Below are 26,902 nucleotides of genomic sequence, written 5' to 3'. Positions count from 1 at the left end.
GGATGCATCATTCCGATCTTTGTCTCCATCTTCCCATCACTGCCTTCTCTCTGTGTCTCTCTATCTGCTCCTCTAACGACACCAGTCATTAGATTTAAGACTGTACTTTAAGTCCAAGTTCACTTAATCTCAAGATCCTTAGTTACGTCTACAAAAATCCTATTTCTAAATAAGGTCACTTCCTGAGGTTATAGGTGGATGTGCATTTTTGGAGAGCACTGTTCAAATCACTGTAACCGAAGTAAATCTGATTCTTTCTTTTTTCAGTTAATGACTAGATTTTAATAGAATGTGAAAGTTTGACCTCTTACACTTTATTTTTTAAAAAATATATTTTATTGATTTTTTTCAGAGAGGAAGGGAGAGGAATAGAGAGTTAGAAACATCGATGAGAGAGAAACATCAATCAGCTGCCTCCTGCACGCCCCCTTCTGGGGATGTGCCTGCAACCAAGGTACATGCCCTTGACTGGAATCGAACCTGGGACCCTTCAGTCCGCAGGCTGATGCTCTCTATTCACTGAGCCAAACCGGTTAGGGCGACCTCTTACACTTCAAACAAATAAAACCTAAAAGTGACTTGATTGGTTCAAAATGGCTTTATGGAAAACCTAATCCGTAATAACACAGCCTTGAGTGCAAAGCTCTATCGTTTTTTGAGCAAAGTGCACAAGGGGACAGGGCAGCAGAGGAGAGGGGCCCAGACATTTACAATAGCAGGCACTTTCTCTTCCTCTTCCTGACGGGAGGTGGGCAGAGAACAGCTCGAAGAGCCTTATCAAACAGTCTTGAGGTCTCTCGGTGTGAGAGCCCAGCACTCCAGGTACTTACAGCACCCATCTCCTTAGCCGTGGCTAAGCCCTGCGAGTAGGTGATAGTGTCCACTTCTTCTCCTTCAGCTTCTCAATTGTGTCTTTCACATCCCTAAGATCAAGCGTAGTCCCCTCCAGGATGATGGGAGTGTTGGCACAATGGTGTCACACTTCAGAAAACCACTTTGTAGGAATGTTTTCAAATGACACAGGACTCACAAGAGAAAAGCAAATTAAAAATACATCTGTCTGCGGGTAGAATAGGGGACATACTCTGTCATAATCTTCTTGTCCAGCAATATCCCATAAGCCCAAATACACCGGTTTTCTATTGACCATACCATTGGCAGAATAGTTGTCAAAGGGCAGTGGGGATATATTCTCCAAGAATATATCCAGGAAATGCATTGGTTGTATAATTGATCAGTAGGCAAGTTTTACCTACAGCTGTCTCCCACCACCACACACTCCCGCCCCCCCCCCCATTTTTAAATTACATATTTATTTATTTTAAATATATTTTTTGTTGATTTCAGAGAGGAAGGGAGAGAGATAGAAACATCATTGATTGACTGTCTCCTGCATGCCCCACACTGGGGATCGAGCCCGCAACCCAGGCATGTGCTCTGACCGGGAATCGAACCGCGATGTCCTGGTTCTTAGGTTAACACTCAACCACTGAGCCACGCTGGCCGGGCCCACCACCACACGCTTGATGGCCTGCCTCTGGGCTTCTCGCCGGCTGCAGCACAGCCATGGGCGCCGAGGTGAGAAGCAGCAGGCTCTGGTGCAGGGGCAGCTGCCACCAAAGTAACTCTTAAAACCGTAGGCTTTATGATGGCAGGAATTATGTTTGTCTTGTTCACTGCAGACATACTGAAGGCATTTAACATTTGTTGAATAATAAATGAATAAAATTGAAATAGGGTCCAAGTGGTAGGTGTGCAATACGTGTTGCCAGCTACAATCAAATTAAGATGTTCGGGTGCTTGCTCTTTATGGGTTTTCAATGCATTTATGTAAGGTTTTATGCTTTACTGGGCTTCTAACTATTAACCTAGGACACAATCTATCAGCTAAAAGTGAATTACTTTGTGGCCTTCTTTAAAAAATTTGTCTTTATATCATATATTTATTTCCCTACTTATTTTTTTAATCCTCACCCAAGGAGATGTTTTTGTACATTTTTAGAGAGAGGGAGAGGGGGAGAGAGAGAGAGAGAGAGAGAGAGAGAGAGAGAGAGAGAGAGAGAGAGAGAGAAACATTGATGTAAGAGAGAAACATCGATCAGTTGCCCCCATTAAGCATCCCCACCAGGGATTGAATTGCACCTTGATATGTGCCCTGACCAGGATCAAACCTGCAACCTTTTGGTGTACAGGATGACACTCCAACCAGATGAGCCACCTGGGGAGGGCTATTTCCTTACTGTCTGTCTTCTTATTTCTCTTTCCTTTGTTTTCTCCTAGTTTGTGTTCTAGTAATACCACCAGTTACAAGTCTGATTTCTTCTGAATTCTTTTTTCTTTCCATGTCTTTTTAATTTTTCCAGCTTCTTATAATCAGGCTTTTAAAAGGTATGGGTGTGGAGTATAAATATATATATTTAAATAAATATATATTTTAATAAGACTTAGATGAAAGGGATCCCAAGCGTTTAGGTAGATTTGAATCTGAAAAAATAAAGAATGGAACTTAATGATTTTATATTGCGTTTCCCTGAAGAAAGGAGAAGCAACTATTTTGCATTTGAAAGTAGTCATAAGAGGAAGAGAATTCCATGTTTTCTTAAGGTATTGCTGTCTGCATGTCTTCTAACTATTAACCTAGGACATAATGAGGGAGGCGACATTATATATAATAAGCTGCTAGCCATCCAACTAAGAAATCCTTTCTCACGCCATTTCCTGCAGAGTGAGATTGTACGGATGCCTGCGAATATCTAAACTTGCTGCACTGTTTAAACATCCCTATTACCTTTCTGAGCCTTAGATGTAGTCCTTTGATTTGTTCTCTCTCAAGCTCCTTAAAGCTTCTTCTATGCCAGTTTGGATAGTATTTAGGGAATCTTGATGAATATGCTCATTATCTAATACAAAGTGACATAAAACACTCCTGCCACGAACTCTGCCACATAACCATACCCTGCTGAACTCCCGCAATTCATTCAGTGCTAGATTAATAGCATTTATGTTATTCATGGATCTCGGTTGACCTTGATCTGCTAGAAACTCCCTCCTTTTTATCTCTGTTCCATACTGGGAAGGTTTTGTCCCACATTAACAATAGCTCTTTTGTACATCAAAGTACACCCCCCACCCAACATCCAAAGTTTTAATTTTCCTTGCATGCATAATATGTATCTCTCTTCTGTTCAATGTCTGTTATTTCTTACTTATATTTAATTGATGAATAATAGAAATTTCTATTTGTTTTGCAAAAGTACTTAAAAATTAACCTTTTAAAATGTGATTTAAAAAAAGCAGCTTTATGAGTGAAAAAAGTTCATAGAATTGACTTTTTCCCTTTTTTAAAATTTAAGAAATATAGATTAAGTAGAGATCTAACCTGCTGTACCTCCATTTGTCTGGTAGCTTTCAAATAATAGTATTTATTTGTCTTGGAAAATATAAGAGGTTTAACTATACTGAAATGCCCCTATTTGGGTTGAGTCCTAAATATATATGTGTGTGTGTATATATCTATACATATATACACATATCTATATATATATAAGTATATATACATATTTATATACAACATGTACGTGTAATAATACAGACATTGAATGAAGGTTTGTGGGCAATAATTGAGAGTTTAATTCAGTGAGCAATTTTTCCATTCCTTTTAGGAAACTTCTTTGCAAAGTACTTACCAAAAGCCAAACACATAAGTAAAACAGAAAACAAAATCTAAAAACAAAATCCTCATATCCAGGAATTACTCTGTAATGTGAATCTTCCCTCCTCTTAATAAAACATGTAATTATAAAGTAACCCCTTCAATTAGTTTGTTGTTGTTGTGGTTGTAATCAGTGACTACTTATCTGGTATTTAGTAGTTCTGTATAAAACATTTGCAGCTCAGTTCTCTAGCAATTACTCTAGTAGCAGCAGTAGGTGGATAAAATCTTTTAAAACCTTTAAAACTCAGCGTTTTCTAACAGTCTCTTATTTTCACTTGAGGATTCAAATATTTATTTGATGTATTTCTAGTTCTGGTATATTACTTCTCTGTGAGGAGATATCCCATAACTATTTATGATAGCAAAGTGGGAATTACTTTACTTAGAAAAAAAGTCTAAATTCTCCAAATATCAAATTTTAGTGAGAATAAATAGCACCCGGGCAGCTTTTTTAAAATGCAGATTCCTGGGAGCCACCTTGAGAAATGATGACTTAACTTAGTAGATTTGGAGGCAAGGATCCAAGCCTGTGTTTTAAGAACACAGGCCTGTTGATGCCAGTGTGCTTGGCTACAGATCAACTCTGAGAAACATTGTTCTAAACTATTATGGAGCAAAGAACTAGTTCTATTGCTGGGGACCTTATGGAGTTTGGGGACCAAAGTACTTACCAAAAGCCAAAGTACTTACCACAAGCCTTGGTCTTGTGAACAACACAGTGGAAATGTATTCTGTAATGCTTATGTTGTACCTAGACATACTACAAAGATGCATAAGACACATAAACTAGGGAGAGAAAACACTTCTCAGGTTTGGCTTTCAATACCTTGCCAAAAGCAGAAAGGGGAAACCTTTACAGAAATTGGTGTAGAAGGTAATATGGAATGAGGAATGTTGTTGGAGGTGAAGGTGGCAAGACATTTTCCTCTTTATATCTATTGGGCTTATTTAAAACGAGCTATTAAAATAATCATGAAAAATAATAGGACAAGCTAAAAACTGCTCCTTGAGAATAAAATTATTCACCAACTCCTCTATACTTGTTTTTGTTTTCTAAGTTTTATCATAGTTGTGTCATAAGTATATTTTGGAAATGAAGAGATTCAAATCATTAGTTTTTAACTCCTTCAAGATAAATTGCTCATTTCCCCTGATTAATAGTTGTGGGCTATTCACAGTCCAAATTAGCATAATTAGTGTAGAGCCTACTTTAAAATGAGATCATATAGTTAATTGTTTTTTTTTTAATCTACATTTGACTTCAGTAATTACATGAGATAGTATACATGAAAGCGCCTGGCACAGAATCTGACATATGCTAAGTATTGAGATCCAATTGCCTATTTAGCATCTCCCCTCGGATAACTCACAACCAGCTCAAACTCAATAGAAGCCAAACTGAACCATCTTTTCTGCCTCCTCTCCAAATGTTCCCTAGGCTACCAGTTACTCAAACCAGAGCCTTTGTTTCATCCTTGATGTCCTATGTCCTTCTCCCCTCCAAGTCTTATTTGATTTTCTCCATATCTCTTAAATTATCCACATCATTCATTCATTGCTCAGTGAATCAAACAGTGATGATCTGTCTGAAGCTTCTAGGCAGGTAATGTGTGATCACCTTTAGATCCAAAGAGATTACAAAGCAGATAGTATCAGTGTGCAAGGGGAAGAGGTGGGGGGTGTGCAGAACACAAGGGACCTTTAAGCCATGTTAAGAATTTTTGAAATTGTATCCTAAGAAAAATGAGAAAAGTTTGAAGAGTTTCAAGCATGGAAGTGACATGATCAGATTTGAGGTTTACCAAGATTGCTTCTTTCCAATTCTCTGATTGCATTTGTCACAACACAAGACCAGGTTACAAGCATCTCTCCTCTGGAGTATTTACACCTGGTCTCCTTGCCTTGTTCCTTCTGCCCTCAAACACATGCTCTGCATTTGCAAATAAACAACGAAGCAATACACACAAATAAAAATCCTAGAAATCTGATTATATCACTCTCCTATTTCAAATCTTTTAATGATTTCCTAATGCCCTCAGGATAAAATCCAAATTCCTTGACAAGGATTCTATGGTTTACGGCTAATGCTTTTCTTTCCAGCCTCTTCTCTCTCCACTTTCCCTCACACACACTCCAGGTACACTGATTTCTTTCCTGTATTCTAATGAACATCTTATCCCTTACTCCAGCCTTACTCCTCTCCATGCCTGGGCGCCAACCCAGTCCAGCTCCATTTGGGGTGGCAAATTCTTTAAGCTTCACTTTTCTAACTCTTGACTATGTGAAGTTCCCTGCTAATGATTGCCATCTTTTTCAATTGAAACATTTATGACATGTTTTCCTGTCAGACTTAAGCTCCACCATATCTGTCCTGATCAGTAAGTACTTCAGTCATAGATCCTTGAACAGTACCTGCCATATGGCAGGCTCTCAAGAGACCTAATAGGATTTCTTTTTAAAAAAATATATATTTTTATTGATTTCAAAGAGGAAGGGAGAGGGAGAGATAGAAATATCAATGATGAGAGAGAATCATTGATCAGCTGCCTCCTGTACACCCTCCACTGGGGATTGAGCCCGCAACCTGGGCAAGTGCCCTGACTGGAATTGAACTGTGACCTTCTGGTTCGGGCCTGTAGAATTTTAGTACACACCTGCCAAATAAATGAATAAGCAGTACTTATTACCTTCCTTTTTCTTGCCTTTTATATAGTGTCCTTCTAAAGAGTTCTAATGTGCTAATTGGACCGAATGTCCTTCCGGGCACCATTCCAGACATCCTTCAACGAAGCTGGGGCGGAGCAAAGATCAGGTCCCGGGCGCCTGCCGGAGGGAAGCCGGTGCCAGCACCAGGGGAAGGAAGGCCTACTCTTGCATGAATTTTCATGCATCGGGCCTCTAGTATCTCAATAACAACGTATCTGCTTTGAATTTAGATGATATATGCTAGTCCTATTACAGTGTTGAAGATAAAGGTAACAAGTTAAATTTTAGATAGGGATGTGGGTTCTGATAGATTAGGCAAACAAGGAAAGACTAAGGGAAATTACTTCTATTCTAAATGAGGGATGCTAAATTTGGATATTGTCAATAGCTCTCCATGAAGGTTGGATTTATTTTCATGCCCACCAGCAGCAATCTAATTCCTGGGTCAGCAAACTGTTTGAACTTTGGCAATCTGATAATGGTAAAAAATGGAATTTCATTATAGTTTTATTAGTATTTTTAAATTATTATTTGATTGAAGATTTTTTATATTTTCAAGAGACATTTGCATTTACTATAGACTTTAGAAACAGACTTCTCTGTTTCTAAACATTTTATTGTTTTTTTTTCTTATTAATATCAAGGAGCTCCAGATATTAGAGAAATTAGACACTTTTGACAAATTGCAAATATTATTCCCAGTTTGTTTTGGCATTTTGACTTGATTTATGGTATAGAGACATATACATATATACCTATATTTACCATGTAGAAATGTTATCTTGTAATGTCATCAAATTTAAAGTCCTACTTTATGATTTCTGGATTTTTGTATCAATATTAAAAAGAATTTCCCTGCTCAAAAATTACTTAAATTTTTGTCAGTATTATGTTCTTAATGTTTTATTTTCATGTTTAAATATTTGCTTGAACTGGGATTTCTTTTTAAAAAATATTTTTATTGATTTTTAGAGAGAGAGAAAGGGAGAGGGATAGAGAGATAGAAACATCGATGAGAGAGAAACATCATCAATTGGCTGCCTTCTGCATGCCTCCTATTGGGGATCAAGCCTGCAACCCTGGGTATGGACCCTGACCGGGAATTGAACCAGTGATCTCTTGGTTCATGGGTCGATACTCTACCACTGAGACACACTGGCCAGGCAAACTGGAATTTCTTTTATTGTAACTTATGAAGTAAGGAATAATTCCCTGCCCGCACCGCCCCCCGCCCCCAGATGGCTACCCAGTTGTCCCCTTATCTTTTATCAATGGAGAATACTTTTTCTCCACTGGTTTGAAGTCTTTGTCAAATATTACATTTTACATTTATTTATGTAATTTCTATTTTGTTGCTCTATCTGCATGTTTATATGACAGAGCCATACTGTCTGTAATACCTGTAGCTTTACAATTGACTTGACATTGAGAAGGACTAGTCTTCCTGACCACCATTATTATTTCAGAAATTTTGTAGTTTTTGCTGTTTTATTTTTTAATTTTTATTTGTTTTTCCGTTTAGTTTATGTAATTAAAAAGTTCCATGTATATGCTTATTTTTTAAAATATGTTTTATTGATTTTTTACAGAGAAGAAGGGAGAGGGATAGAGAGTTAGAAATATCGATGAGAGAGAAACATCTATCAGCTGCCTCCTGCACACTCCCTACTGGGTATGTGCCCCCAACTAAGGTACATGCCCTTGACCAGAATTGAACCTGGGACCCTTCAGTCCTCAGACCGATGCTCTATCCACTGAGCCAAACCAGCTAGGGCGTGTATATTATTATTTGAATGAAGCTGAATTTATAAGCTAACTCAGAAAAATCCTAATTGATACTTGTCTTTCTATCAAAGAGCATGGTGTATTATTCTACTTTTTTTTTTTTTTGTCCAACTTTTGTTTTTAAACTGAAGATGTTTGATTTACTTTTTCAAGGCAAATTTATCTTTAGAAAAAAGTATCATTTGAACTTGAATTTTTCCTTATTTTGGTTTTCGGTCTTTAGATTTGGTCAAAATATTCCTTTGAAGTCACTCACCCATTTTGTGACTGACATTATAATGGGGGGTGGCGGGGAGGAAGTTTGTTCTCATAATGTCTTGTGAATACTTGGTCCTGAAAGCCTGAGCGGGTGGATGGATCCTAGCAATGCCATCTGCTTTTTGTCCTCAGAGACTTGGCTGGGAAACAAACTGTAAGTACTAACTAGAGCAGTCTTTGCTGCTTCCCGGCAGTGTTCTATAAGCCTGCTGGTGTATCCTGTGGCTGTGTTTTCCAAGGATTAACATAACTTTTTGTGGCCTTGGGACTTCGATAGAAAGGCCAGGTCACCCAGTTCAGGTAATACCACGGCAAGCAGCATATTAACACTTCCTAACCAGCCTCACTCTCATGCCAACATTCAAAAAGGACAATCTAAACAAATACTTATTTATGTATTTAAATCTTGTCTCAAATTCTGCAAATGAAACCTGAACCTTTGAGAAGTCAACTCCCTGGGTAATAAGAAATTCCTTGTCAATGTTGGGCATGTGCTGTACTCACCGTGTCATTGTTTTGGGAAGTACATAGATTTGGCCAAATAGTATTTTCAGTTTGTAAGGAGCTGCTGTGCAAATCTTATGAAACAGTTCTGACTTCTCTGCATGCTCTGACTTGCCATGGAGTGAAGAACTCCCTCTCTCAGCTAACCAAACACTCCTGATTCCTCACTGCCTTAAGTTTTAAGAGTGCCTGCTTCTCTGAGATGTACTTCTTTTTATTAAAATTATCTCCTTGCAGCACATATGTCAACACCTCTATTCTAGGGAACAGCATTTTTTTCTGTTTTTACTGATTGTACTTTGGGGACAAGAGGAAAATTTGAGGTTAGTGGCAAATTAACCTTATTAATTTGTGGAGATGTTTAATTTGGAAAAACATCCTGAAATGTATTTACTACGTTCTCCTTTCTTGCTGTATGGCTGCGCAGGGTCCAGTCAGGGCCCATGGTAACAGTGGAAGTCAACATGAATTTCGTTGTGGATGGAAGGCACTGGTTGCTCTTAATTTACTTGATGCTTCACAACGTTGGGGAAGTCATGCTACTATCTGTCCATTAACCTGGCCAGCTCTAAGTGTTTTTGTTGTCATTTGTTTGTTTTGATTTGATTGGTTTTGATTTTGGGTCCTCTCAGAAGAATCAAAAGAAGAAGGGATTGTTTTGGTGAGTTGGTTCCAAGTAAAAAACAAAATAGAATATGGGCCCTAGCTGATGTGCTCGGTGGTTAGAGCGTCGGCCCACCAGCCGAAGCATTTCAGGTTTGATTCCCAGCCCCGGTTGGGCCTCATGAGGGAGGCAACCAATCAATGTGTCTCTCTCACATTGATGTTTCTCTCTCTCCCTCTCTTCCCCATTCCTCCCTCCCTCCCTTCCACTCTCTCTAAAAATCAATGGAAAAAATCCTTGGGTGAGAATTAACCAAATAATAATAATAATAATAACAACAATAATAAAAATAATACTAAGATATGGGGTAGAAAAGGACTCGAGGATGAAAATAACTTTAGCTAGTGTGTACAGGGAAAGGCAGTGTATTTAAAAGACAGGATGCAGGCCAGTGTGTCTGGAACCTGGAGAACAAAGGTAAGAGGGCTTAGACCTAAGGTTAGAGCAGCTGTGGTGTGCAGCTTCTGACATGCTCCAACCTCTTACAATTAACACCCCTGTGTCATCCCCTCCCCTCCTGTGTGGGCTGGGCTTAGCGACTCACTTCTAAAAAACTGCATGTGGCAAACGGGATGGAATATCACTTCTGAGGTTAGGTTGTAAAAAACTGCAACCTCCTTTTTGTTTTCTCTCTTCCCTGCCTCTTTTCAACTCACTCTCTCTGGTGAAGCAAGCTACAACGCTGAGCTACCCTGTGGAGAGAGCCATGTAGTAAGGAACTAGGGTGGCCTTTAGACTATGTCACCTGTGAAGAACTGAGGCCCTTGGACCAGCAGCCCTCAACAAACTGAACCCTGCAGGTACTGCAGGTGCCACTGTTTCTTTCCTAAATATAGTCTGCATTACTTCTGATATGAGTCATGAATTAATAACCAGTAAAGTTGGCATAAAAAACATTACCGTTTCTTGAAATTTTATTTTATTTTATTTTATTTTATTTTTTTTCTTTAATCACTATGCTTTAATTATGTTCAATTTGTAACAATGACATTGGGGGTCACCACAACATGAGGAACTGTATTAAAGGGTTGTGGCATTAGGAAGGTTGAGAACCACTGCCCTAGACACTAGAGCAAAGTGAGCCTGGAGCAAGTTACTGTTGTGGTGGGGGGTGGAGGGAAAGCAAAGGTGAGAGACATAAGTAAAATCAGAGTGTGTACGAAAAATTAAAGGGAAGATATCCTAAAACTTCCAGGAGATCTCCACCAATGAAGCAAAGGAAAAAAATGCCTCTGTGAGCAACAAACCAAACTGAGTTGGGGTCTCATACAATTTGCTCATATGATTGCAAAGACAGAAAGAAACTCCCGGATTGGAGAGGGCTCCCCTGAGAGCTCCCAGTTTGGAGAGGGTGCAGGTTGGGCTGAGGGACGCCCACACCCCCCAGTGCATGAATGTCATGCACCGGGCCTCTAGTATTTTATAAAATCAAATGTTATACAAAAATTTGTCTTAAAGGATTTATTTATTTGTAATATATTTGATAAGTTACTAGATACCTTTTATTTTACTCAAACAAAACTATATGTAAAGACATTTTGAAAACTATAAAATACCATGTAAATGTGAATTGAGGAAATTAATTCCCATTTAGTCAACGGTTATGATTTTTATGATGTGAGTATAATTCACCAAGCTAGTTGCCTTAAATGCTTTCTGAAAAAAGGTAGGGAATGAACAGATAGGTAGAGTAAATCAGGCATCAAGTATTCTGCTGAATGTCAGCCCCTACCTTATCTCGCCAGCACACATACATGTTGATATCGTATGAATAAGTTGATAGAAATTAGATACACTTACAACACCAAAATATATGCTAAGGTTCAATGTTTTACTTCTTTATGAGAGCCATTTTTGTTTAAATATATGGAAAATGACCCACCTACTCAGTAATAAAATGGCAATAAAAAACTGAATTTTTTTTAACTCCCATAATCCTGGATCCCCATTCTAAACTCTGCCTCACTAAGCTATGTTCTTCTTCCTATTTTGTTTTTTTTTTTTTTAATTAAATCTTTATTGTTCAGATTATTACATTTGTTCCTCTTTTTTTTCCCCCCATAACTCCCCTCCTCCCAGCTCCCGCCCCACCCTCCGCCCTCACTCCCCACCCACTGTCCTCTTCCATAGGTGCACGATTTTTGTCCAGTCTCTTCCCGCATCTCCCACACCCCTTTCCCCCCCAAGAATAGTCAGTCCATTCCCTTTCTATGTCCCTGATTCTATTATGATCACCAGATTATTTATTCACTTGATTCTTAGATTCACTTGTTGATAGATGCATATTTGTTGTTCATAATTTGTATCTTTACCTTTTTTTCTTCTTCTTCCTCTTCTTAAAGGATACCTTTCAGCATTTCATATAATACTGGTTTGGTGGTGATGAACTCCTTTAGCTTTTCCTTATCTGTGAAGCTCTTTATCTGACCTTCCGTTCTGAATGATAGCTTTGCTGGATAAAGTAATCTTGGTTGTAGGTTCTTGGCATTCATCACTTTGAATATTTCTTGCCATTCCCTTCTGGCCTGCAAAGTTTCTGTTGAGAAATCAGCTGACAGTCGTATGGGTATTCCCTTGTAGGTAACTGGGTTTCTTTCTCTTGCTGCTTTTAAGATTCTCTCTTTGTCTTTTGCTCTTGGCATTTTAATTATGATGTGTCTTGGTGTGGTCCTCTTTGGATTCCTTTTGTTTGGGGTTCTCTGCGCTTCCTGGACCTGTAGGTCTATTTCTTTCACCAGGTGGGGGAAGTTTTCTGCCATTATTTCTTTAAATAGGTTTTCAATATCTTGCTCTCTCTCATCCTCTGGCACCCCTATAATTCTGATGTTGGTGCGCTTGAAGCTGTCCCAGAGGCTCCTTACACTATCTTCATATTTTCGGATTCTTTTTTCATTTTGCTTTTCCAGTTGGGTGTTTTTTGCTTCTTCGCATTTCGAATCTTTGCCTTGATTCTTGCGCTCCTCTGGTCTGCTGTTGGGTGTCTGTATAATATTCTTTATTTCAGTCAGTGTATGCTTAATTTCTAGTTGGTTCTTTATCACAACATCGAGGGTCTCATTAGATTTCTTGAGGATCTCACTACATTTATCGGCGGTCTCACCAGTCTTTTCGAGGGCCTTACTAAGTTTATCGGCAGCTTCTAGACAGTTCTTAAGAGACCTTAAAAGTGTGGTTCTGAACTCAATATCCTCCATTGACAGTTTTGTCCTGTTTCTTTGCCTCTGCATTTTTTATGCTTTCTTGGTGCACCCCCTAGTGGTCTTTGTCCGCAGTCTTGTTGCCTTTAAGCCTTGATTGATGTCGACAATACCGGGGTGATTTGACCTCCAGGCTAACTGGCTATGAGAGTCTGCTGTGTCTGTAGTGGGAGGGCTTCTGTGCTGGATCTCTAGGGCAGTGCTAATCTAGCCTTTGCCTGAGGCTATCCGGCAAATGGCACTGCGCAGGGCTTGGGCGGGGCGGGTCCCCGGGGATCTACAGGGCAGGCGGAACAAGCAGTTATGGCGACTCTCAGTTCCTTCCCCAGGGGCTCTGCCTCTCAGAGCCCCAGCAATGGCTGCAAACCTCGGAGAGAAAGCTGCCTTCGAGTTCCGACCGAAGCCAGACAGTCCCGTTTCTCCCGTTTGAGTCTCAGTCCCCAGAGACTCGCCCGGATCTGGAGCTCAGAGTCTGAAACTCCCTCCCGATTGAAAACAACAACCGCGCCCTCCGCCGCCAGCCCGCTCCGCGCGCACACTCCGCACCTGAGTATTTCACTTCAGCACTGCGCCTCCTCTGAGTCTGGGTATGATATTCTCTTTCCTCCTAGTTGTAGAATTTCCACTCAGCCAGCCTTCCCGTGGTTCTGGGTGATGTCCGTTCTGTCCTTTAGTTATATCTCTGAAGTGGTTGTTTGAGGCAGCGATCTCCGGCGTTAACCTATGCCGCCATCTTGGTTTCTCCCCCGTTTCTTGAAATTTTAAATGTGATAAGATGAAATTACTAAATTAGTAATAGGAGGGATACACACTTTATTATGTCACTATTTAAAAAAACCCTCCTGGCCCTAGCCAGTTTGGTTCAGGGGACCAAAGACTAAAGGGTCCCAGGTTCGATTCCGGTCAAGGGCACTTTCCCAGGTTGTGGGCTCGATTCCCAGTAGGAGGCATGCTGGAGGCAGCCAATCAATGATTCTCTCTCATCATTGATGTTTCTATCTCTCCCTCTCTCTTCCTCTCTGAAATCAATAAAAATATATTTTAAAAAAATCTCCTGAACCCTTCCCCACTATTTTTGTGTTGAAAATTAATTCATATTATAAGTAACTCAACATTTAGAAACACTGATGGGAATCACAGAACCTAGAAAGAACTGCTCTTGTTAAAGAGCTGCTTAGGGACCTCTTCCTGCTTGTTACTCCACACCCAGCCCTAAGGCTTAATTGGGGTGAATTAGTCACTGCCTAAAAGTGCTCAAATGGGTTGTCCCCCACCAGAAAAAAGAGTTGACCATATATTAAAATGGCCTCTGGAATCGTGCCAGCCTAAAATATTTTGTCTCCCTCACACCTGCTGCTTGTTGATTTTGTCGCTGTTGCACTTATTGGTTTTAATTTTGGTCTCAGAGTGCAATTTATTTTTCTTATTTAGAAAATCCCAGAGGGCAGCCTCACTATAGTTTCTAAATAATAGTTTCAATACTTTCTATAGTATGCATAATTCACTGAGCATATCTTTTTACTTTCTTTAAGTCAATTTCAGACTGAGCTAATAAATTCTCTTTTTCAAGTTCAGTAAATTGAATGTGATTAATATAAGATTATTGAATAATAAATGAATGAGCAAAAGAAATGATCTCCCTTCAAATTCTGACCCTTTTAGGCTCGGTTCAAGCCCTCCCTTCATTACAAATTAGAAGTTCACATACTTGTTCAGGAATATTTCCCCCCAGTCTGAAGCATAGTTGACCAAAGATGTATGCTACTTAAACGTACATTGATTTCAGAGAGGAAGGGAGAAGAAAAGAGAGATAGAAATATCAATGTTGAGAGAGAATCATTGATTCACTGTCTCCTGCAGGCCCCACACTGGGGTTCAAACCCGCAACCCAGGCATGTGCCCTGACTGGGAATCCAACCGAGACCTCCCGGTTCATAGGTCAATGTTCCACCACTGAGCCACACCAGCTGGGCTACATTTTTATTCCTGAACTCATTTGGTATATTAAGCTTAGTGTTTAGCTGATCCAATATCTATGCCATTTTTTAAAATATATTTTATTGATATTTTACAGAGAGGAGGGGAGAGGGATAGAGAGTCAGAAACATCAATGAGACAGAAACATTGATCAGCTGCCTCCTGCACACTCTGTGCCCGCAACCAAGGTACATGCCCTTGACTGAAATCTAACCTGGGACCTTTCAGTCCGCAGGCCCATGCTCTATCCACTGAACAAAACCAGTTAGGGCTGCCTTTTTTTTTTTTATTATATTAGAGTAGGAATCACCTCAATAACCAAGCATATAAATACAATAAAAAAAGGGTCGGGTTTATCACTCTAAAATATATACAGTTAATAAAATTCTAAGAGTTTGTTTAGTTTTTTTTTTGAGGTAAGTGCTAATTTCAAATAGCATGATAAAATTGCATTCTATTATGAAAAGAGTAAGGTGTTTGCTTGTGTCAGCCTAGCATCTAAAAGAATGCCTGGCACATAGCAGAGGCTCAATAGTAATTTATGGGATCATTTGATATGTTTAAATTGAGTTTTGACAGTGAACATTGTTTTTGAAAGTGTTTTTTTACATTTCATTTTAATGATTTACCTGAATGACTAGGAGTGTATCTGACCTCAGGGACTTGAGAGTAAAATAATGTTGTTAGGTCTGCTCTCACTTTGCTTCTCTCTGCTGGTTGGCCATGTACTCCCTCTTTCAAAAGCACTTCCTGAGAGCAGTGGTGAGAGCAGGAGGTCCTAGCCAGAGACTGCGTTAAGTTAGCTTCTTCAAAAGGAAGAGGGAACTCCTCCCTTCAGAGTTCAGAGAAAGACTCCATTGGTCTGGCTTGGGTCACATGCCCATCTTTGGATCAAGCATGATGTGCTAACCAGAGCTTGGTCACATGCCCACCTCTGTGACTAAGGGCATGGTGACATCTGTGATAATCAACTGTGATTAGCATTTGGAGTCAGGTAGAGTGGGAAGATGGGGGAAAGGGCAACAGTCCCCCCTAAGTAGGATTGTTGTAACCAGAAGAAATGTTGAAAGGAGACTAGGCGACAAAAGGAAATAACACCTTTCCCTGGATCTGAGCTCGATGATGATCTTTCTGCCCTGAGGGTACTCAGTGAAGTCGAGAGAAAGGCTTATTTGTAAGCTGACACATAGCAATTCAAAGGGGAGAGTTCTAGGGGAGAAGGTCCACAGTGCCACGGCCCAGCAAACACCACTTGGCTTGGGAAACATTGAAATTTCTTCTCAGAAAGGATGCCATAAAGAGTGAGTTGGAGTTGGCAGGGAGGGTATGCATAGCATGCAACAAATATTTATTGGTGAATGAATAAAAGAATGTTAAAATAGAGTTTGAGACAGTGATCAGCTTGTATAAAGAGATAGGCTGTAGATAGCTGTTGTATTTGGGGAATGGTGAGAAAGTCATTGTGTCTGTCCTTTTAAATGAGAGGATTTAGAAGTGAAGGTAGAGGAAAGAGGTGAGTCTTGAAAGCTTAGTAGGTTCAATAAATACTTATTATTGCCAATATGTCTCAGGCACATATAATAAAAATATATGTAATAATAAATTTAAGACAATTGAACTGAATTTATTTGGTACGTACTAAGGAGTGAAGTGACCAGATTTTAGTTTTAGAAAGGTAATTCTGGCAACATGTGTAAATGTACCTTACCAAGAAAAGATCAGATGATTATTATGTATTCATTCATCTTTACCATTTATTTATTTCATTTGAACATGTCCACTTCTCTGGGTCTTTTGATTTCATCTCCATTATCATAGTACTTCTGGCATTTTTATTCGTCTAGGGAGGGCTACCACTTCTCCAAGCTTCTCTGAGCCACCCTCAGCACTATTAAGGTATACTGTCTTTGCTTTGTCGGAAGACCCAATACTTGTTCTGTGGGATTATATTTTGACTTAATTCCAGTTATTGGTCTGATGGCTAAGAGTTGGAAGTTGGGATGTTTTGTGTATAATCTTGTGAGGCAGAGGTCTCTTTGTAATTTTTTAGGAAAGGGAGGTTAGTCACTAGCCTTTAACAGGGAGAAATGGGCTGCTTCTACAGGCCCAGAGGGCTCAAGAAAATCTGGGGACTCAAGATTTTTTAATGTATCAACTCAGATGTCCCCACCCAATATCTTAGGTTCATTCCTACAACTTCACAGTCGGGGTCTTGACCTTGGTGTAGCAAATGGGTCGAGGTTGAGAATACAAGCTCTCCTGTAGCTCTGGTACTCTTAAATTAAGTCCTGGGCCTCTCCCAAAATTTTCTTGTCTTTTGGTTGTAAGAGATGAGGATCTTTTAATATATTATTGCTGGAGGAGGCCCTCAGCTTGAACACTTTTACTTTAATTTGGTGATTAATCTCTCTCAGCTGTTTATTGTCTTTTCCCCAAATCATCGATTGATCCCAGCAACATGCATTCAAATGGCTGATGTATTTGCATCATCTCATGCACTTCCTTCCACCAGTACACAGGCCCAGATCTGCACTGGTGAAAGTTTTAATAATTGCACTGCTACCTATGTGAGGACTCTCTGTGCTCTTCTTACCAGTGAGGGGGTCCTTATGGCTGGCAGGTGAGCTGCTCATCCTTCAGAGTCCACTTCCTTGGACCACACCTCATCCTTGGAAAGTAGAATCTGAGACAGAGATTCAGGGTAGGAAGTTCATTGGAGAATTCGGGAGTTCTGTGGGGAATGAAGGAAAAGGGTTGGGCTTAGGGGGAAATTAAACTACAATGCGCTGGGGTGGGGGTGGGGGGGCAATGAGGGGATGTAATACCTGAATCAATAAAGAAAACAACAACAACAACAACAACAAACTACAATGCGCTGGCAACAAGGCCTCCACCAATTCTAAGGCTTTAAACATCTGTAATTAACCAATCATTGGATAAAGGTGAGTGGGTTGGTGAACTCTGGGTGAGAGCGTTGTTTCTGATGCAAAGCCATGACTGGAGATAGACACAGCTGAGAACTGTTGGCAATCCACACACCCAATAGAGGGTGAGTGGTTCAGGATCTGGGTTAAGCTTCTGGTACATCTGAGGATTCCGTGAGAGTGGGGAGGTGAGCGGGTCTTTTGTTTTTACTAATGAGTTTAATCTTTATTCTGTGATGGTTGTAATTGCTAGTAAGCTGACAACACTACCAATACGGTAGTGTTTAAGGTGGGGGAGAATGTGTCAAAAATGACGTAGAAAAGATATGGTTTTACTTTTGAACAAAAGCCGCGAAGTATACAATATTGGGTATGTTCAGTAAAATGGTCTGACTTTTTTTTAAAGCTAGCTATAGCAAACACCTTTATCTACAAATGTCCTGCATAAAAACGTAACTTTTTTGTTAGTGAGTCTGAAAATCTGGATACTCTAAATTCCTTTCCCTTTAGAACTTCATGGGAAAAGTTGCTTTTGTTTTTAAGACATAAGTTTTCATAGACACACAAAGGCCGCTTCTTAGGAGTAATGAAAGGATCGACACAGACTGAGTGTGCACATTACTCTTCCCTGTTAGGACTAGAGTCAATGTCATCTACAGTATTTAAACAACAGATCCTTCATGATTTTAAAAACGTTTTTTCAAAAAATTTACCTTTATTGTTGAAAGTATTACAGATGTCCCCTTTTTTGGCCCCAATGCCCCCCTCCACTCTGCTCCCGTTGAAAACTTTTGAGGGAGAAAAACATAGCACTCAGATTACCAGTAGTATTCCTTATTTATGTACTGTTTACTTTTGTGAAGTCATTTTGTTATCTATTTTTTTCTAACGAACCCTGAGTTAGTATAAAAAACAAAAAAGCCTTACTTTATATAATTCCTTAGATTTTATAAGTAATTTTAAATATTTTTTCTTCTTATTCTATACAAGTTCTTATTTATGTTATCACACACTTTTAAAGATGAAGGCACTAAGGCTTTGGAAATTAAGTGAACTGCAAGAGTCTGTGCTCTTGCCTCCTAGAGCCTGTAACCCAGCGGTTTTCAACCTGTGGGTCGCGACCCCTTTGGCAGTTGAACGACCCTTTCACGGGGTCACCTAAGACCATGCTGCATATCAGATAGTTACATTATGATTCATTACTGTAGCAACATTACAGTTATGAAGTAGAAACGAAAATAATTTTATGGTTGGGTCACAACATGAGGAACTGTATTTAAAGGGCCAGAAGGTTGAGAACCACTGCAAAACCTTTCTAATTACAAGACCTCAAATTTAATTATTTATTTATCTTGCAGCCAGATAATTTGACAGTGTATCTGTAATTCATACTGGAGAGTGGGGGAAAGGTGCGGGAGAGTGTGAACTTTTCTGAAATGCAATTACGTTGCATAAAAGAAAAGGAGAAATCTCATTTTGCCTTGGGCAGTGAAATACCTTGGACCCACCCTGGATATAGGAAGAGGGGGAAAGACCAAAGGGATGTGAAGAATTCAAGAGATTTACCCCAGGGTAGGGAAGTGATTCTGATGAAATGGCACCTGAAAACCACATTTGTTCTGGGAGCCAGAGACCAGGGAAGATGTAGACATTTTCTTGGAAAAAGTTCAGATAAGAAGTCAGGAAGATGATTGAGGGGGTTGGAGGGACTGACTTAGGAGGACAGGTTAAAATAATGAAATGGGTTCACCTTGGCTTAGGGACAGCAAAGATAAGCCTTGATCACTATCTGCAGTTATTTGAATGTATAAATATTGAGAAAGTCAAGTGGAACAAAGGAGTATAATTACCTAAAAATTAAGGCAATGAAAAGAAAACTTAATATGGAACAATTTATATTTATAAGAATGTTCTTGAGAGATCTATGATAAACTTTGTGGCTTTAAAAGGCCAACTCACCATAGATAAAAACTGCAGAACATAGTTTATTACCTCAAAAAATAATCTTGTTTTAATGCTGTGATTGTATTGAACTTGGATTCAAGTATTATCTAAAAGCAAACAAAAAAACCACTATAGGACTGTACTAAGCAGATTGCACCATTAGCCCACTGGGTGCCAGGGACACCATTCCTGATCTGTGGAGTGACCCAAGGTGACCGGCATGGCAGCGGATGTTCTCTCCAGGAGAGAGGTTCAGTGACCTAAGCGGATGGCTGACAACCAGAGGACACCTGGACAGGTCAGCGCTGGGGCTGTGGTCAGGCAGGCTGTGGGTTTTGTTTGTGTGCCGTGAAGAAGGAACTATGTCTTGTCAAACTCATCCTGCCTTCATGGTAACATTTAACCTGGATGTTCAGATTCTGCCCTTGGTTCTTCTGCTATATTAACCTGCAATCTTTACCTCTCTATGCATTATATATTTCTTTTATAACCTGGTTAGAAGTTTCTCATATTTTGTGAATATTTGCTTTCATCTATTATTACTTAGACACTATTTTGAGGCAGCAGTATATGGAATTGCTAATCTATGATGATTTTCACCCATACTCATGTAAGGGTTGATTTGTTTTGGGGAGGAATTTTAGAGTTCAACCGTGCTTCCCACACTTCCTATGGTGAAGAATTAAAGTTTTTCCTTTAATTTTCAAGTTCTTGAGGACTGATACTTTTTAGAATACAGTAAAATTATGAGCAAAATGAAATAAAAACTCTAAGACATACAAAGTGCAAACCCCCCTTTTTATTGTCTCTTTTTAGATTTAACAAGGAAAATTTACTCTGTCAATTATTTTAAAACTTTCTAAACACTCTTAGTTCTGTATTTCACAAAAAGGTCTAGGGTTCTTCTTTTGATTCTGTCATTTCCTAACTATGTTGCCTCAGGCATCACACTTTACCCACCCAGAGCAGAAGTTTTCTTACACCTGCAATGGACATAACAAGTCCTGTCCTTTCTCTCCAGGCAAGGACTGTGAAGATCCTGTCGCAGGCAGGAAGGAAGCTTGGTTTGTAACTAGTGAGGTGCTAGTTACACATTATAGCCCATATGGGTGAAATGGTGCATGTGTGATGAATGTGCTTCAGAAAGTTTCCATTTGTCCTAGCAAATAAGTAAGTTTTTCATCAAAGTAAATCTCTTACATTAAGGAATTGTCTTAAAATCCATATTTAATTTCAAATATTTTTCTTTTAGGAATATTTTTTACATCTTACTGGTCAGTGAAATTTAAAAGCCAGGGAGTCACTAATGTATCAAGTTAAGTGTATCAGGATAACTAGGCTGTTTCAAGACATACAGGTTGGCCCCTGTTCCAGATTCTGACCTATTTCCCTCCTCCCAGGGTAGGATAACATTTTTGGAAGTTCATATGTTATGCCTTTCCCTCAAGATCTTTGTAAGTGTCTTACAGGTATACATCAAGACATCAGAGGGAGAAGAATGGGGGCAGGGTTGTACAGGTTCAAAATATCACACAGGAAATTCTGCTATTTCACCCATGCAACCCTGCGCATTTTGATACCCTACCCACTCAACTCTAGTTTGAGAACAATTACTTTCTTCATAGTGTTAGTTTGTAAGGCTCACACATAGATTTTAGGAATTAAGAGATTGAGAATTTAGGAAATAGAGGTATTAGCTAATAGCATGAGAAGTACCTGCAGACTAATTAAGGAAATAATAAACTGGGGACAACTCAAGTAATATGGAGACCATCTGCTTAACTTGAAATATCAAGGTGGATTAAGCTAAAAGAGATTCGTCATCATTAAGGTGTAAAAAAGGGGAAGGTATAATAGCTTTCAGTGGGTAGGAATCTGCTAAATTACTGAACTTTCAAGAAAGTATATGGTGGATCTGATTTTTCTTGGCTATTTCTTGGATTTTTCTGTGCTTCAAAGATTTAGTGGATCATAGAATGTTTGTCTTTTGTTTCCTGGATCCTAGATATGTGTCCTGAAATGGGACTCCTGACTCTTCTGGAATCCCCTTAGTGATTGTGTGCCATTTCATTACTTTTTTCATTTATTCGTGTTTGTGTCTTCATTCAATTATTAAAAAAATCTATAGGCATTAAATGTAGATGATATTAACAAAATAAGATTTTGACACATCCCTTTATACAATACTATTAATTTGTGATTCTACTGTATGAAAAATGGTACATACATGCAAAAGAAAACCTTAAACTGTATTCTAGAATACTTCATTTAGAATTATGAAGCAGCTCAGAAAATATTGCATATATAATCTCACATTTTTTTCTTTAGCGTGTAACATTGAAGTAAGAATTTCTAAAATTTAAGGCCCTGATAAAGGAAGAGTGTGGGTTTGAGATTCAGATAAAACTGAGTAGTTAGCTTTGCTTTATCACTTACTAGATGTGTGACCCTGGGAAAATTACCTAATTTCTCTCAGCCCCAGCTCCTTTATCTGTAAAATGGAGCTAATCTTGCTATTACCAGTGATGTCGGCTCATGGTTCTTGAATTTGGCAAAGAAAGAATTTAGAGCCAAGAACTCTAGTGCAAGATAAAGTTGATTTAGTATGCAAAGAGAAAGTATACTTGAAGAGAAGATACTCAAGATGCTCAGAGAGCTGCTTTGGCTTTTTAGAAAGAAACTCACAGAGGCACAATAAGTGAGCCAGCTGGGCTGCATGGACTCAGGAAACAAATTACAGAGGCAAAAGATGTTTTCTTGGAGACAGGTTCAGGGGTTTAGCCTGGGATGAGCTGCCTGCTGGTCCCCTGGTTGCAAGTCTCATGGGGACCCTTCGAGCTTAGGAGAAAGAAAATAAAGATACATACTCGAAGCAAGAAGGCATGGCTATGCTCTAGAGAAAGAGCATGAACTGGGTCCTTTGTCCTAAAAGTTTTTATCTGTTTTCTAAAGGCAGAATTTTAGGGGAGAACTCTGGGGAAGATCTGGTAGAGTATTCATCAACTTTCCAGGTGTCCTTAAATGTACTGACTCACCAAAATGAATGTATAGGGTCAGGGTTGTGGTCTCTCTGATGGATTGGTGCTAGGGTAGGGAGTCATTGGTCATTGCATCTGGTCCTGATGTCAGCCATGGTGTCACTTTGTCTGGTTTTACTACTTTTCTGGGCTTGGAGCTGAATCACAACCGAGGCCTAGATGTTATCTCTAGTTTGACCAAAACTCTGTCTCTATGGTCAACAGACCTAAGGCTTTGTTCTTAAGATTATTTGATGCTGATCAGAACCTCATTGTCCTAAGGGTTTAATTCTTAAGAGAGTGGTCACAAGAAGGAGGCAGGTGAGTCAGGGTGCTGGGTAAGGCCAGTTTGAATCAGCTGTCTCAGTTTCCCTGTTCCACTTGCTAGGGAATTTTCCTAGCTTCTTACTATCCAGCCTCATTGCCTTCCTTACAGAGTTGTTACAGGTTTAAATGAAAAGCATACGAAGACATCTAATATTGTGCCTAGTACAGAAAAGGTATTAATATTGCCAGAGGGAATGGCATGGCAATGAGGGGGCCTAATATATGGTGACAGAAGAAGACTTGATTTTGGGTGGTGGATACATGGTGCAATATACAGATCTTATAACATAGAAACCCACACCTGAAACCTATATGATCATATTTGCCAATTTCACTCCAATAAATTTAATTTTAAAAAGGTATTATAAATATGAGTTTCTCTTCTTTTCTTTTAGTGACCTTTTGGGATTTTGGATTTGTATACACATTTGTCACTGTTGATCCAATACTTACAGTGAAATGAAAATTGTGAAGTTCATACAACTTTGGATGACTGGAGATAACAGGGTCAGATTTCTACTTCTGAATATACCAAGACTCCATCTCCATTTCATTTCAGAAAGCAGTTTCTTGACTACAATGCAATTTTGATTTACATTTTAATAGTAGTGATTTTTAACAATCCTTTTATTTTATGTTAATCTTAGGCCCCACAAAAATACTTTGGTTTCATTAAAATTGGAGTAATTTTAAAGCTAACTTGAATGCAATAATCGGGAGCTATTATCCTGAACTCTGTTGCAGTTTCTGTCTGACTATTTCTGGCAGTTCTTTTCATGGTTTCGGCCCTATCCCACAGGGCAGGCTGAGGGACCCCACTGGTGCACGAATTTGTGCATAGGGCCTCTAGTTGAGTATATTAACAGAGAATGACTTAATAAAATGTTCTGAGCAGGGAATATAATGTTTGGAGACTGCCTTTTTAAAATATGCCTTTTGTTAAATTATATTACACTAGTGGCCCCATGCACAGATTCATGCACATTGAAAGGAAAATCATTAGAAGAAATATTTTAATATTGCTATTTGCGCTTTCTCAGTGCCTGGGAGCTGGGCGGTGGTCCCGTCTCCTGCCACTGCCACTGGTTACCATCTGCAGGGCAATCGGTGGGGTGATTGGGCCCCTGCTTGCACCCACCTTGGCCTGGCGCTGCCTGCTCACCTGCTCCACCATCCCGCTGCAGTCCTACTCTCATCAGGGCCCACTGGGGCTGGCAGTGCCTGCCATGTTCCGCGTCACCTCCTGGTGGTCAGTGCATAGCAAGCGGTCGAACTCCCGGTTGAACTCCTGATCTCCTGGTTGAACTCCGGGTCTCCCAGTTGAACTGTCAGTCGAACGACTACTCGAGGGGATAATTTGCATATTAGGCTTTTATTATATAGGATTTTTGTTGTTAGTTTTCCCATTCAACAGGAATGTGAGTTGCTTGATGTTGCAGTTTTTTTCATGAATGTGTATCTGCAGCACATTTAAGTATAGGATTAAAATAGAAACACTAGTTCATAGTAACATTATTCACAACAGCCAAAAGGTGGATGCAGCCCAAGTATCCATTGATGGATGAATGGATAAACAAAGTGTGGTATATACATATAATGAAATACTATGCAGCCTTAAGAAGGCAGGAAATTCTGACACAGGTACAACATAAACACAGGACATTATGCTAACTAAAGTAAGTCATAAGATAAAACCTGTATGATTCTACTTATATATGAAGTACCTAGAATAGTCAAATTAATAGAGATAGGAAGTAGAATGGTGGTTGTCAGGGGCTGGGGTGAGGGAGGATGGGGAGTTGTTGCTTAATGGGTATAGAAATAGTTCTAGTTTTTCAAGATGAAAAGAATTCTATAGATTGGCTATACATCAGTGTGGATGTACTTAATGCTAACCTGTACATTTAAAAATGGTTATAATGGTAAATTTTGTATTATGCATATTTTTTAAAAACCATAGTTTTTAAAAAGACTATAATTTTAAAAGGCTTTACTGTATTCTAATTCCCCCCCTCTACTTTATGACCTCATATAGTCCACTGTATAATCTTCTATATATATAAAAACTTAAGAGACTGTTTGACCGTTTGACTGGTAGCTATGATGCACACTGACCACCAGGGGCAGATGCTCAATGCACAGGCATGGAAACATGGAACAGACTGATGAATTTCAGAGGGAAGGGGGGAGGGGGGAAGGGTGGGAAAAGATTAACCAAAGATCTTATATGCATACTAGAGGCCCGGTGCATGGATTCCTGCACTGGTGGAGTCCCTCGGCCTGGCCTGTGGGGATCGGGCTGAAACTGGCTCTCCAACATCCCCCAAGGGGTCTCAGATTGCAAGAGGGTGCAGGCCAGGCTGAGGGACCCCACTGGTGCATGAATCTGTGCACCAGGCCTCTAGTTTAACTATAATAACCTTGGTATTAGGACATCAAGAATGTAATTTGTACAATTAGAAATGTTCTCTCTCCAAATGACCCTCATTGTCTGTTATCAAGATTGTGTGAATAGAATATAGATACAGAGGCAGAGAAGCATTGAACAGACTGCCAAATTTCAGTGGGAAGGCAGGGGAGGGTATGTGGGGGGGGGGGGTAAGAGATCAACTAAAGGGCTTGTATGCATGCATATAAGCATAGCCAATGGACACAGACACTAGGGGGGTGAGGGCATGTGCTGGAGGGTGGTGGTGGCTAGGGAGAGGTCAATGGGAGAAAAAGGAGACATATGTGATACTATATGTAGTACTTTAAAAAATAAAGAATTAGAAAAACTATGACAAAAAAAAGATTGTGTGAACAGGTTGTGGAAAGGTTAGAAGAGGCTGCTGGAACTTGCCCATTTGCTGAAATATATAATGTGTATATTAATTTTCTCTGACCTTAGCCATGGTAGAGTACAAACCTCATGAATTCTGTTACTATCTTCTCTTCAGTGTGTTTCTTCATCAGTTTTCATTTCTGTCAGTCAAAGTCACACTGCACTTCCGGTTTTATCCCCATTTGACAAGGTTAAGCCAGTTAATGATCTGCAGTTTCTATTCAGCTTTATTTTCCATAGATTTCTCCTGATAACCATAGCATGAACTCTACAATGTGTGTTAAGAACTGAAAAGAGGGCAAAAGGTCTTTATTAGTGTTTTTTATTCCCATATTCCATAGTTTTCTGAGGGGCAAAAATGTGTCAGGGTCCTCTCTGAAAAAAAAATGTAGTTGGGCAAAAGAAAAATGCTTTTATCCTTACATTAAACAAAATGCAAAGTAAAATCTTACTGATGACATCTGCCTTTTATGCTCTTTCAAAATCTATTTACTTTTTAGAATATACAGTAATTAAGTGTTCTGTTGCTCTTTGCTCTGACATATTCTAAGCTAATATGGAAAACTGCTATGATTAATCTGATATTTTAGAAGTATTTGCATTTGGTATCAGGTGTTAAAATGAGGAGAGATAATGCTTCATTTTACTCTTAATTATTTTGTGTTGAGTAACTATAAATATGTCCAGTGGATATTTTTATTAAGCTCAGATTATAAGAGGAATAATTGCAAATCTCTGTCCTAATAATAGCTCTTTTCCTACTGCATGGAGGATGAATGCTGGTTAAATGTTCTTTCAGAACATTATCAATCAAATCATCTGTCCACCTCAGTTTATACATTATTTTTCAGTATTTGGAGATATACTAACAGACCACAGAGACCTTTATTTGGCTATTTCTTTTAATAAATAGAGGAGATTATGAATTGTTTCTGCAAACTAAAGTCCAAAGCTTTCTTTTTTTTAAAAAAATATATTTTTATTGATTTCAGAGGGGAGTGGAGCGGGAGAGAAAGAGAGAAACATCAATGATGAGAGAGAATCATTGATTCGCTGCCTC

The 26,902-nt window shown here is 39.2% G+C and overlaps 1 pseudogene; it reads right to left on the bottom strand.

Annotated features, from left to right (window-relative positions):
* Positions 1–707: 707 nt before the first annotated feature.
* The window catches only part of LOC118650407, a 159,526-nt pseudogene continuing 133,331 nt past the window's right edge, over positions 708–26,902 (bottom strand).

Source organism: Myotis myotis, unplaced genomic scaffold, assembly GCF_014108235.1.
Source record: "Myotis myotis isolate mMyoMyo1 unplaced genomic scaffold, mMyoMyo1.p scaffold_m19_p_3, whole genome shotgun sequence".
NCBI classification, from domain to species: domain Eukaryota; kingdom Metazoa; phylum Chordata; class Mammalia; order Chiroptera; family Vespertilionidae; genus Myotis; species Myotis myotis.
The sequence above is the reverse complement of the archived record's forward strand: the minus strand, read 5'-3'. Positions and strand labels throughout refer to the sequence as shown.